The 14,095-nt window shown below is 38.5% G+C and overlaps 1 protein-coding gene across 5 annotated transcripts in view; it reads right to left on the reverse strand.

Annotated features, from left to right (window-relative positions):
• Tpst (tyrosylprotein sulfotransferase) overlaps positions 1-14,095 on the reverse strand; it is a 149,936-nt gene that overhangs the window by 57,252 nt on the left and 78,589 nt on the right. For 3 of the 5 annotated variants that reach the window (XM_076523707.1, XM_076523714.1, XM_076523717.1), the window contains one exon: positions 4,800-4,862. The gene's annotated coding sequence lies outside the window, so the exon portion shown is untranslated. Of the gene's footprint in view, positions 1-4,799; positions 4,863-9,049; positions 9,653-10,825; positions 11,411-14,095 lie in introns of those variants that run through there. The other 2 variants (XM_076523713.1, XM_076523708.1) reach the window with 2 other exon arrangements.

The following is a 14,095-nucleotide window of genomic DNA, read 5'->3' on the forward strand; positions in this document are numbered from 1 at the left end:
TTTTTTTTTTTAAATGCCCCAGTATCGAATTGGAACAGCGATTTATCGTCAGAGCCAGAAAATAAATCAGCGTCGCAGCTTACAGAAATTCACTGTGTCTTGAAAAGAGAACTTGTTGCGTATCATTTCGAATGAAAGAGGAAATTTGCTCACGGAAATCGATCTAAAAATTTCATATCGCATTGTCCGCGCGAACGGCGCGCGACGGCGAGCGGGATGCCCGCGATCAAATAACAAGCTCGATTCGTCTATCGGAGAAGAGGCAAGAGTTTTCCCGGTGAAATTGATATTAAACGAACTCTCGGCGAACTCTAATCGCGCGCAAGAAACACGGCCAACAAGGCAACGGCGGCGGCGGCGGGATTGAAAAGTAAGAGACGCGCAAACTTTTGCCCCGCGAGATCGAAGTTTCAAGGCGGTGCCGGGCGGCGGTTCGAAGCGGTTCTAAACGGTTCGAAGCGGACTCCGGACTCCGATGATACATAAATGGTCGGCTCGTTGGTCCGAGTGAACGGCTCGCAATTCACTCGCGAAAACTTCTTCCGGTGGCGAGTAATAAACCGAACCGATTACCGGGCGCAGGATGCAATATCGCCGGTCCGGAATCGTCCCCGGCGATGTAAAAACGATCGTTCCGCCGAATTTTCATCTCGCTCGGCGGCGGCGGCCCCGCGCTATTCAGAATCGAGGAATCCGGCGGCGTTTTCGTTTAACTTTCCCAACTGGAAATGATGAAATTCGGCCGAATTCGCGCTGAGAAATATTTTAAAGTAATTACTTCGCGCGCGAATCGGCGCGGTAATAAAACGATCTGTTAACAATGCTACAATTGTTTAACTTCGGCTTTGTCGAGCTTTTCGTTTTCAAGCTATAAAGGTAGTAGAAGCATACTACCTTTCCGCCCGCGCGTGATAATGTATGAACAGCGTGACGCGATACTGATCTGTTTCAAACTGATTTGAAATAATAGAAATAAGCAGTAGTATATTGTCAGGCGTGGTCGAATTTCACGTATTATTTTTACTATGATTTCACGTGATGTGATAATAGTATGTTTCTAACTTGAATCGAATAATATCGTCTGTGTCTCGCAGGAACTGCAGTCCCATGATGATTAACATTGACTTAAATTCTCTTGAAATTCAGTTTTCTGGAATATTGTCTTTGTCTACAATGCTTTTTGATAACGGAGCAGTCTATACTATTTTTTTTACTGGATATCTAGAGTTTATTATTACACTGTGTATTTTTATGCATCATATGAAATGTATTTTTCTAGTTTTTAATAATAATCTATTCTTTCTTCTCTTTAAAAGTCTTTAAAAGCTTTTTGCCATAAATGCATATTATATTATTGTATGCTCGATACTATAGCACACATCTCTAATAATTTATGCACATTATTTTCCACAGCCTTTCTTTCTTTTTTCATATAGTTTCCATTATTTTTCTTTTACTACCTCTATAAATCTCCGGATTTATCACTCGTATACAATAAATAATAATAACGATATTACGGAAAATAGTTGGAATACGAAGCTGTTCGATAATCGAATCGTTTCTCTTTTTGCACAACGAACATCAATTCACTGGCTCGTTGTGTGCCAGCAGTCTGGTTACAAAATTCCATCACTGCAAACCTCTGTTCACATAACGCGCGCGCCACCACGATTTTATTTAACAATGTACACGTAAAATGAATTTTACTTGTCCACCACTGGCTACGAAAATTTCAATATTCCCCGACAAAGTATTGCGTTCGACTCGACAATTTTTAATTAATTTCGCAGTGTCCATTGTTCAGGTCCATGACAGTTCAAGGGGTGCAATTCAGACGAGAATCAACTGGCAGTTATTTTCCAGATATGGTTTTGAAAATGTGCAGCTTTATAGCATCTTTTTTATTTAACGCGAGAGCGCTGGTCCGAATTATGTGTAAATTACTATCATATTAATGTGAATATAAAATATATTATATGTATAATATTATAAAATTAGTATCATATATTAAATTCGTTGTACAAGTTATTGTATTTTATTTGAGTTTAATATATTTGATTTTATTCCAATCTATTCAAAATTTTTGTTTTATCTTATCTGTTTCATTTAATTAGTGTTCGTTCTGAAGAAAAGCACAACGACGATGTTCATTAATTTTATTTGACTTGCATGTTCGATGGACACATTTCACTTCCACGTTCCGTACGAAATTTTCTTCCAACTTCTGCACAACTTTCACCAAATTTTTAATCATTTTTACTCACGTTTAATTGTCGTCAAATGTCAAATAATATACGGCAATCCGGTAGAAAAAATTTGAACGGCGCGAAATTTGAAAGTAACGCTAAAAAAAATGGACACCCTTTAGAAATCGTTTGTCCGCCGTGTAATCGGCGAGCGTTTCGCTCCGAAGTGATTCCGCGAGGAAGGTTCCGATTTTTCGCAGCGCGGGACACGGCGTTTCCTGCGAGCAAGAGTCAAATTGGCTCGGACGCGTCGGTGACGTTTTGAAACGGGAGCGACGACGCGCGGACGGCGATTCTAATTGAAAAAGAGCAAAGCGTTCTCGGACCCGATACGTTCCGACTGCCCGATCGGCCTTCTCTCTTTTTATACATATATTTCAATTACAGGTTCGCGTTCCCCGGGTGAAACGAGAGCGCCCGCGATTCCGTCGCGTTGCAGAACGGAACGGACGCCGAGCGTTTCACTCTCCGGGCTGTGTTCGTCCATTGTTCCGGCTAGCTTCCTCGAAAATTATATTCCGAATTGTCCGAGAAGTCATTCTAGTTACAGCCTTCCGATGACCCAGTGATTGGACAGAACTACACTCGACAGCAAAATTAAAGCATCAATTTATGGCCGAAAAAATTTCCTAGTTCTAATTTAAAATCGTATTATAATTAACAGAATTTAAAAATGACAGTCTATTATTTTTAATCCATTGGAACGGTTAAAGAAAGGATGAAGTTACTGTTCAATCTCTATTTCTTGCAAGTAATGCAACTTTATTTTGCAGAAAAATCCACAGTCTAGTCATAAAAATCGTTCAAAAGAAATAGATTGTAGAATAACACAGTAATATATATATATATATATATATATATATATATATATATATATATACATATAATAAATAATAATATATATAATAAATAAATATATATAATATATATATATATATACATATAATAAATATATATAAATTATATATATATATATATGTATATTATAAATTACTTCGTATTTCATTTATAGACAAGCTTTTATGAAATAAATTGTACAATAACATAAATATCGTTAGAACACCATTGTTTTGTTTATTTTCTGCGCGCGTTATTATTTAAGTGCGGCGACTGCCGAATATCCTTTTTCGAGCAGGTCATAAAAAATCACGCGACAGAGGGTTAACTTCCGATTTCGAATGCGACCGAGAACAAAAGGGGTGGCCGCTGCGCGGCTCAAGCCATTTGTTTCAATTAGTAGCAGAGAGTCGGTAGTCTCATGTGATTCGGTGTGCCGCGACACAGTTCGCTGCTCGTTGCTACAATGCAACCCTGGCTGCTGCACCGTGCACCCCCTCTGATCTCGGCGCAACGCCTGTTTGCCAGCCGACCGGCTCTGTTACTTCGACCGGGTTCGGCAGATAATGAAATTTTATCGTACCCTGGCCGAAGGGAGGAATGGTCCGCACAGCCTACACCTGCGATTAAAGTTTATCTGAAGCTGCAACGGTGAAAGGTTCGATTCGCGCATACATCTTTGACGGCGTGCATGTAAGCGCTACCATGAATGGAACATATATCGAATAGGACATTAACACTATCACAAAGATTATGAATATTTCTAGAATAAAATTATACTTGTTTTCTAACTATACTTTGTAAGTAATATTTTTCATTTTTTCTCGTAATGTTGTACGAAGAACTGCCATTTTTTACTGAGTTTTTATTTATCGCAGTCTATAAGGTATTTCTTCAAGAAATTTTTATCATAGTAATTAAAAGGCGTCGGATTTTATGCGCTTATGGCAATGCCGGGTTAGCTGAAATTTACAATAGTAGACGGTTCAAAATAATTTTCAAATGACAGTGTATTATTTTTAATCGATTAAACTGATTAGAAAGATATTAGAAATTAGAAAAATATTAAGATAAGATATTAGATATTAGAAAGATAGAAACTTAGAGAAAGAATGAATTCGTTTGTTAGCTTTTATTTCTTGCAATCGATGCAGACAATTTTTATTTTGCATAAAAATCCGCTGTCTAGCAATTGAACAAGTTAAATTCCTAAAAATGAGAAATCTCTTTCGCATAAGAAATGTCTTTTATAAAGAATACCTTCTTACAATATGTTACACGCGAACGAAAGAATTGGAAGTACATTAGCTCGGACATTCTTACGACACGAATAAGAATCGAATTTATGACAATATGACATACGGATGTACGACATATATGTACGACGATCCATAACCAGCAGATGTCAGTCTTGCATTGAAACAGACGACAGGTACTTCCAACTTGCAAATGCGAATATAAACTCTCGTGCCTTGCATTGCAAGAATTGGAGTTCTAATATGCATCGAAGAATCTTTAGCGTTCTTGAACTTACTGCAACTGTGCATTGTGCTATTAGAAATTGTTGAAACTACGCGGTTGATGATCTTACTGGACACTCGGTTATTAATTGGTGAAGCAATCACGCAACAATTTTTACTTAAAGTGAAGACCGGGCCACATGAGTCGCTCGAAAATTTGCTCGATCTATAAACATTGTTAAGGAATAAAACTTACGACTCTTAATGGCGTTCTCGTCAATGAACTGCAGATGTTTGCGCATTCACAGCATTCCCAAATCTGCAAAAATAAAAATATCTGTGAGTTCGAGACGGAAATGATAACTTTGCATTTATTCAGAATTTCTGCTGCATTTTTTTAACTAATCAAATATTATGCGTACTTTATATATAAAATACATTTGAGAACAATATGAAAATATACAAAAATATGAGAAATATGAGATGTATGAATATAAAAAAATTTAACAAATGTAAATTGTGTAAAAAGTGTGACAAACATAGAAATCTGAAAATATAATATAAACGAGGAGAAGTGTATACAAATATTTAAAAGCATGTGTCTATGTATATTCGTGTCCGATGATATTTCCCTTGATTCGTCAAAAATTAAATATTTTTAAGGTCTCTTGGCTGCAGGGACTAAGTCTGTCAGAAATATTCACAAAAATATGTTTCTTAAAAAATGCCGAATAAAGCTAAATATCGTTATAATAGATATATAATACATATGATATATGTCCAGGGGTTGAGAAAATCGATAAAAAAGAAATCGATTTTTCTGAATCGTTAGGGCGGCGTCGTTTCTCCCTTAAAGGGAGTGCATCATCCTGAGGCATCAAGAAATTGGTAAACTTTAGGAATTTTGTTTATATAATAGATAATGACTGACTAAAATATTTAGTCTTTCTACGAGAATATAAATGCAAGTTTCAGCTTCGCTTCACAACTTTTTAAATGTAAAGATTGTACAAACCGACGTAGTTACACATTGTTTCCGAAGGTAGCGAGCCATAAGGGCTCGCAACACGAATCGCTCCGTCGAGAGAGATTCGAGTTGCGATGGAATTGGGACCACGGTGCGCGCTGGCAAGCTGAAATTCGACGACACGGCTAGAAGTATCGGACCGAGTGGTTCTATCGTTCGTTTCTCCGCTGTGGAGACGGTCGATGCAGCGTGTCGGTAGCAATTCAATTAAACGACGGCCTCCGCGCGCACTCGCACGTATAATGTAGCGGCCGTGCAAACAGCGGCGAGCTTTCAGCCAGAAACGAGGCCGATGCGCGCCTATTACCGCACGACACAACGTGCATCCCCGTGCATCCGGATGCCACGGGACTCCGCCGATCGTCTTTGATGCACGCGCCGTCTGGGAAAAGAAGAACACCGTGCTCTCGCGAGGGCCGGGAATGGACGCATTCGTAATAATTAGGGTGGACGGGTGTCGGACCCCGGATAATCTGGAAATGCTGTTTCGATGTTCCGTCTCGATATTTAATTGGCGCTGTTCGACCAATTCCATCTCCGCGAGCCTTGTCCAGAGTTCAACGGGTCACTGTTTCTGCGGCAGTCTATACCAGGGGTCGGTCTAATTGCACGACCGCCCCAGTTCGCCGCCGCCATTTGCTCCCCTGTCGATCTTCCCTGCTAAAATGATTTAGTAAGTACAACGTATCGCCATTACGAAATATTGACGGCCGAACGGCGCACCTTTCTGATGAAAATTAAACTGACAGGGGATGATCCCCGACACGGACATTCAAAATGTTTTGGAACATTCGGGATGCGCAGGGCGTATGCATATATGTATGTGTCGCGCAATTTGTTTCTCCCGCGTACATTCATTTGAAAGGCTCGAAATACAACCCCCAAATATTCGGTTGTTTTTACACGGCAACATAAATAGAGGAGAGCCTGGATTAACCGATCTGAATTTTCCTCTCGATCTTTATTACTTAGATTTTTCATGATTTCATGTAATAACGATGAAACAATAGCAGGACCTCGATAAAATCTCGATCTATCGTCTGTATTAATAATTCATCGAAAAGAAAAAAGAATTTAACTATCAATTTTGAATTCGGATAATCGAAGTTCTACTCCTACTATTTTAATTTCTGTTGCTACGTTCTAAACATAACATTGTAAAAATGATCTACGTAAGAATAACTATGTATACTCTTTGTTATATTTTTTTAGAAATATTCTATTGTTATGTCGCTACGACACAACGGGAGAGTTTCACAAGAAATTTGAGGGTTCTTGTTCTGATCGGAGAATTTACCGAGTTAAATTTCCTTTATTAATTTCCTAGTTTCGGGTTAAATTTCCTTTACTTTAGTAATTATTTCTGAGCGTGCTGATGATGCGAATAGATGCGAGGATCGGTATCTCGTTAGACGCACGTTTTGAAGGAAACTGCGCTGGTGCAGATTTTGAAGGGCTCTGCGCTGAGGGAAAGTTGATGCATGCATATACATATATATAGGTTCTTACCTATTTAGGTTTGGGAAATCATAAGGGTTAGTATGCTAAAGTCAGAATTTTGAAGAGGACGTGACGACGCAAAGGTTCAAGTATGATGCGGCAAGGACAGATGTCGAGGATGAGGCGGAGTTGAGGATTTGTCAAGGGTGAAATCATGGCTTACAGAAGATTTCGGGATGTTCGATAAGAAGATAGTGGAATGACGTTGGTATGCAATATAACATTAACAATAATAAGTGATGTAACAGCAATAGTAGTAATAATAACAACAGTAATAATAATAATAGTAATAATAATAACAGTAATAATAATAATAGTAATAATAATAAGAGTAATAATAATAACAGTAATAATAATAATAGTAATAATAATAATAGTAATAATAATAATAATAATAAAAATAATAATAATAATAATAATAATGTGGCGGCTACTTCCAGACCCGCCAACAGATGGCTCCTCTTCTCTCAAGTAACCGATCCGCCTCAATTTGTATATACAGTAATGTCTCCCTTACTGACGCTCAGATTGTTCACTAAATTGGACAATCTGGGAATAGGAGATACGATTATTCGAGCCTTGCGGTTTATTTTTATAGTTATAAATTATCCACAATTATACAAACGAGCCGCAAGGCTCGAATAATCGTATCTCCTCTTCCCAAATTATCCATTTTAGAGGACAATCTGAGCGTCAGTAAGGGAGACATTTCTGTACATCCCAACGTCTAAGGCAAGGACCCGCTAGGACAGCCTTACCGATGAGTCCTCTAGCGGGTCCCGGACGAGACGTCTCCCTTAACACAGTCACATTCTTCCATCGCCAAAATAATAAGCACGTAACATCTACATTTTTCGACCATAACTTTTGTACACTTTTGCAACTGTTTTTGCAAAATGACCTCACCATAAAGGCTCAACTGCGCAAATAAAAAAATTTATTTTCAATACACGTACTTATCTCTACAACGTCGAATAAATCGTGAAATATTATTTCGTGCAAGCACGAGTATCACATTAATCATTTTCCGAAGCTTTTCCAAATACTTTTACACAGGTCCGAATACGACGGATACGCCGTTCGTTATACGCGATCCACACCTCATAATTACAATGCGATATTTGCAGTGTAAACTGTGTCTTCTGTACGCACATTCAGCCGTAACCGTTAGAAGCTTTCCGTTCATTACCAGTTATCCATGGAAAGCTTTCGCTTGCCGTGTTCGAAGACGGGCCGCGGATGGTACGACGAGAAAAAGCTAGATAAACAATGATATCGAATGGAATTTACGAGCCCGTTCCGCGGACTTCTCTGAACTGCGGAACGAGCTGGTAACGGCTAGATGTTGCCACGCGAAAATCGTGCCAGGACGCCGGTGTCGCTAATTGGAACGAGCATACTGCGGATATACAGAGTGAGTCTCGCAACACAACGATATCAAATAACTCATGATATATTCGTCGTACGAAATAATGTTTCAAATAGAAGTCGCATGGTTCGCAGCGGCACATATAGCGCTGTAATCAGCTTTACGTTATCTTGCTTTGTTATCAAGATACGAAGGTCACCTTCAATTTTTTCAATGGAATGGTTTACGTTTCTTTCCGAATTCGGATAAAGCGTTGAATTCTACATAAATAAGCATTGCACCGAATAGAGTTTAAAATAAATAGTTACTAAATTATTAGCGTAAATTCATTGGTTCTATATGTGAATAATTTATACATATATTAACACTGAATCTACCGAGATCTAAAAGCGACTAACAAAAATCGCCTCATAAGAATTACAAGATAGAATTTATTGAAATTTTTCACAATTTTTATAATAGCGTGTGTCCGAGTAAAGAAATATATTCAACAATTTTTAATGGCAGCAGCTTTATGACTTTAATAATTACGAAATAAAGAATGTGAAACCGGTCATTTGGCCGGCGGTGATTTAGTGTTAAAAGGTGTTCGGATATTAATAAGAGTCACCGCAGATCCCCGAGGCAGCCGAAACCACGGATACTCCGAATCTTCGGCGAGTGCAGGATGGCCTCGTGGAATTGTCACGATAGCGAACGATAAGTCCGGGTCAGGTGCTTTGTTAGGTTCGTCCCGGTTGCTCCAAAAGTCACAGAAATTACTTCGTCCACGTTAATACATCTCGAACTCGGAATTCGGATAGAAACATCGACGGCGAAGAACACAGCTACGGAGGGCAGCCGAGAAATGGGATCCGAGATGCACGGAGCTCCGACAGCGCGGGGAAACTGCCGCACGAAGACAGGTGCTGAAATGTAATACTAATAGAAACCGAAACACAGAAACAAAGGTGGGAACGCCTTGAGACGGTAATCGAAGTTCGCCGGCTGAAGTGGAAATCGATGTGCGCCGGGCCACGGAAAAATCGGAAACTCGAACGGCGAGAGACAATCAATGGGGAAACCCGAGTGCGACTCGAAGCTCTGAAAGGGAAGAAAAATTGGAAAAATTAAGTTCGAGCAGCTTGATGATGGAAGCAACTCGATTTTTCATTGTTCGGCCGGCTGGCTTCCGTCGGTTCTATTTTCATCCGGTCTCTCGCACCTTTATGGCGCGATTCCTGATGGACTGCATCTTACAAGAAAGATTAACGCGTCAGTGGCACCGTTTTCTTTCTAACAAACTTGAAAATCAATTTCCAGGAAGATGGAAAGTAAATTAATTTTTAATAAGATCTAAAGTAAATTAATTTTTAGTAAGATCTAAAGTAAATCAATTTTTAGTAAGATCTAAAGTCAATCAATTTTTAATAAGATTCAAAGTAAATCAATTTGTAGTAAGATCCAAAGTAAATCAATTTTTAGTAAGATCTAAAGTTAATCAATTTTTAATAAGATTCAAAGTAAATCAATTTGTAGTAAGATCCAAAGTAAATCAATTTTTAGTAAGATCTAAAGTCAATCAATTTTTAATAAGATTCAAAATAAAACAATTTTTAATAAGAGAGATCTAAAGTATAAATCAATTTTTAGTAAGATCTAAAGTAAATCAATTTTTAATAAGAATAAAAGTAAAACAACTTTTTTAATAAGATCTAAAGTAAATCAATTTTTAGTAAGACCCAAAGTAAATCAATTTTTCATAAGATCTAACATAAATCAATTTTTAATAAAATCTAAAATAGATCAATTTTTAAATTTTAAGAAGCAACATAAAATAACTGCTGTTAAATAATGATACATTTTAACCGGGAATAAATAATATTCTAATAAACGGAACTATTTTTAAAAAATTAGTTTTGATCGCCGGTTCACGTTTTATAAAATTATTTACAACGAGAGGAGTTTGCGCAACGATCACCAGTTTCGTTGTTGTTAAATCAGTATACCGTCGCACTAAAACGCGGCCGAATTGAAGACGAGCGAGCATCGAAACGTGCACTTGAATCGTAAAAAAGAATGAATCCACCGAAAAATTCCGCGATGTCATACGTCGCGACCGAATACTAAAAAACACGCTTCGAAGCGCAAGGAATTTTATTCGTGGCCGCGCCGATACGTGTTGCCGAGTCCACTCGGTAAAAGCCAGCAAGAAAATATATTAATAGTCAGCGAGTGTTTATGCAAATTTCCAATTTCATGGGCGAACCTCAAACACGCGGATTTAAAAAGAATTTTAATTTTCGCGATCCCTGCTTTTGGCGAATAAAAAGCGATTCTTCCGCTTTTAGTTTCTGTGGAAATAACATCTGCCCTAGAAATATTCGATTCTGGAACAAAAACTCACTTTGAAAGTATTGAAAGTCTCGACGATATTATTTAGTTGTAATTATTATTTTTTTCTTGTTTTTCTTTCTTTATTTATTTATAAAGGCCGCGTCAATAACTAGGTCATATTTGTTAGAATTCTCGGAACATATTCGTTGGTCCTTGATCCGAAAAATCGCCAACACGATTAATTATTGCACGGTGTTCCAGATTATCGAGGCTACCACAATGAATGCATAAAATCCGCAGTCGATCATCGTACATTTTTCATTGCCATTCTGGACAGCAATTTATCCACTGTATCAGATCCGATTGCAACAGTCACGTGACTCTTTGCATGTTACAATTTAATTTCAGACCAATCGTTTCTCGTTGCTTTATATCAACTTTGTTCTTGTTATCTCTGAAACACTTCGCGGACGAGGATTTTTTAAAGCACCAGCTATGCGATAACTTTCTAACTTTCTCTCGAGGATAAAGCACAGTTTCCTTTTTAAACCGCGAGATAATAATTGTCCACGTTCCCGAACGTCGCGCAGAAATTAGAACAGAGCAAAATTCTACAGATCCTCGCGATTCAACGTTTCCAGAAGACCACCGCGAGCACACAAAAGTCCGCAGTCTTCGGATTAGGATCGAATTCTGCCTAATCGTGGGCGTTCCCTCGACAGGCTGCGGCACTCGCCTGACATTTTCGCCACGCGACTGCTAAGGTGAAGGCCGCCGACGAACAGCAGAAGCTCTCCTGTTCGATCATGCATCGAAGAATGCGGTGTGGTAAATTTTCGGCGACATCGCGGATTAGCCGCGCCGCTTATCCGATCCACACGGCGGCCGGATTTACGCTCGAAGAGCGTATCCACGCTGCGGATTCTCCGCGCGGCGTTCTTCCAACCCTCGCGGAACCAACCCTCGCCGTCCTGCGGCCGTGTCCTGGAAAGGATTCGCAGTGACGAACGAATATCTCTGCCCGATTTCGCAGCGCACAGCTCCTCGAAATGTCGCCGCGAACTTTTCCATCAACTCCGTCCTTGGTGAACGATTTGTTTGGTCCATTTTCACTCGCATAAAATGGGCAATTGTGCGCGGTAAGTGGAGCATTTTTCCGGTCGTAGGCAAACTACGACGTGGAACGGACACATATTCAAACTTTTCAATTAATTCAGTTATTAATTTTGATCAAGAGACTAACTGAAATACAATGCAATTAAAATACAGTTATTCTAATTACAGCCCGGAAGTTCGGAGAAGTCGGATACATTTTTATGACTTTCTTAAATTGACGAGAAAATTTGATTATTATTTGCGAATGAAATATTAATTTAATTTGTAATTTGTTATTTATGAGAATGATTATTATGAGAATAATTGTTACGATGGGGACGCAACAATAATATAATTCTGTTTGAAACCTTCATATGAATCTCTTCAACGTATTATTACCTATTATCATCTTTTAATTCGTAATTAATGTAATTCATTTACTTAGTAATTCGTAATTGCGCTCCTATTGATTTACAAATTGTAATTTCATTGACTGGTGATCTGAATTACGAGTTACGATACAATTGAATTTCTTTGTAATGAAAATTTCGTGAAAGCTTCAATCGTGATTCCGCGCAACTCTGTTTGCAACTCACGGCAATCTTAGTTCAGTAAATTTCTGTACAGTGAATCGCGATCTCAGAGAAGCAGAAAGAATCCGCTTGCCGGTTGTTCATTCGGGAATCGGTCCGATGGCCGGACAAACAGTGAATATTAATCCGCCGCGGCGAACAACGCGAACGCGAATTGCTCTCGTATGGAACCGGATCGTAAAGTGACCCTTTATCGTAATTGAATCCCCGCGGGGGCCCGGGGCAGAGGATCCCGACCGAGTCGCAGAGCGTTCATTTCACTGTTTAAGGGAAATACGAGCGTAATCGCAGTAATTGCGACTCGGCCGGATGTTTATTCTGAGAATATATGTATAGCAGAGAAACGGGACCGGCACGACGGACGAGCGGCGAGTACAATTTGCGTTTCATCAAAAAATTTCAATTCCCGCCGGGCCGGGGAGAGTGCTGCGAATCGTATAAATACCGCGAGCGAAAACGTCGACGGAAACTTTCGCGAACGGAAACCGGGCTAACGGATTTTTTTTTCCGGCCGTTGTGTGCGATCTCCTCGTAAAATCGGCGAGCTAATCGGTGACCGCCGGTGGTTAAGCCAAATATAAAGCTCCCGTTCCGCTGGGACACTGTTCGAGAAAGTTGCGACGCGCGTTCCGCTCTCAGAATCCGAGACCTTTGAGACATTTTATCGCACTCGATCGGATTTTTCGGATTTCTGCGGCGATCCGCGTACCGAATCGTTCGTGCGGACGGAACGTTCGATTTTAAACGATCGGTTATAAAATAGGTAGCCGCGTGTAATTCTTTTGTAATAATTGTAACGGAGGAAAATTCAAATGGAAGGGATAGGTCGATGTGTTGTATTCGGAAAATAATTTCGTTCTTTGAGAAGAAAATAAAAGACGATTTTTTAACGTTTGGAGTAATTATTAGACCGCGAATTTTATGCATTTAGAGCAAAATTAGGCAATTCTAATTTCAAATGGTACAAAGATTGAAGGATATTTAAAATGGTACCCAGATTAAACGAATTTCAAAAAATGGTATAAAAATTAAAGGAATTTTAAAATGCTATAAAGATTAAAGGAATTTTGAAATGTCAATCTATTATCTTTAATTTATTAAAATGATTTAAGGAAAAATGAACTCGCTATTTAGTCACTATTTCTTGAAATTGACTTAAACAATTTTTATTTTGCATAAAAGACCGCAGTCTGGTAATTATTATTTAATGATTGTTTGTATTGTTCTATAACCTTTTCATAATTTTTCCGGCAGCTTTGTTCTGCTTTTTATTGGAAAAATACTAATTCAATTAGTTTTTAACACCTTTACAAAACGCAATTACTGTGTTCAAACAACTCAATAATACTAATCACATGAACTCTTATTTGTTGCATCCTCAGATTACAGTTAAAAAAAGCAAATACAAGCTTAACATTAGGTTCAACACTCAGCAAAAGCAACAATTTCACATTACTTTATAAAAGTAACAATAATATATTGATTCGGATTTTCAGTGATTCTTATTGTAATATTTGTTCCTAGTAAATAATTCACCGAACAAATTCCTTTTAAATGTAACTTTGCAATCTCGACAATCGTAACTTAAAAAGTTTGTAAACCTAGGGTCAATAGGACAATTATGCTCACGATTTGGTGAACTGATTGCAAAT

Source organism: Megalopta genalis, chromosome 1 (assembly GCF_051020955.1).
Source record: "Megalopta genalis isolate 19385.01 chromosome 1, iyMegGena1_principal, whole genome shotgun sequence".
Lineage (NCBI taxonomy): Eukaryota > Metazoa > Arthropoda > Insecta > Hymenoptera > Halictidae > Megalopta > Megalopta genalis.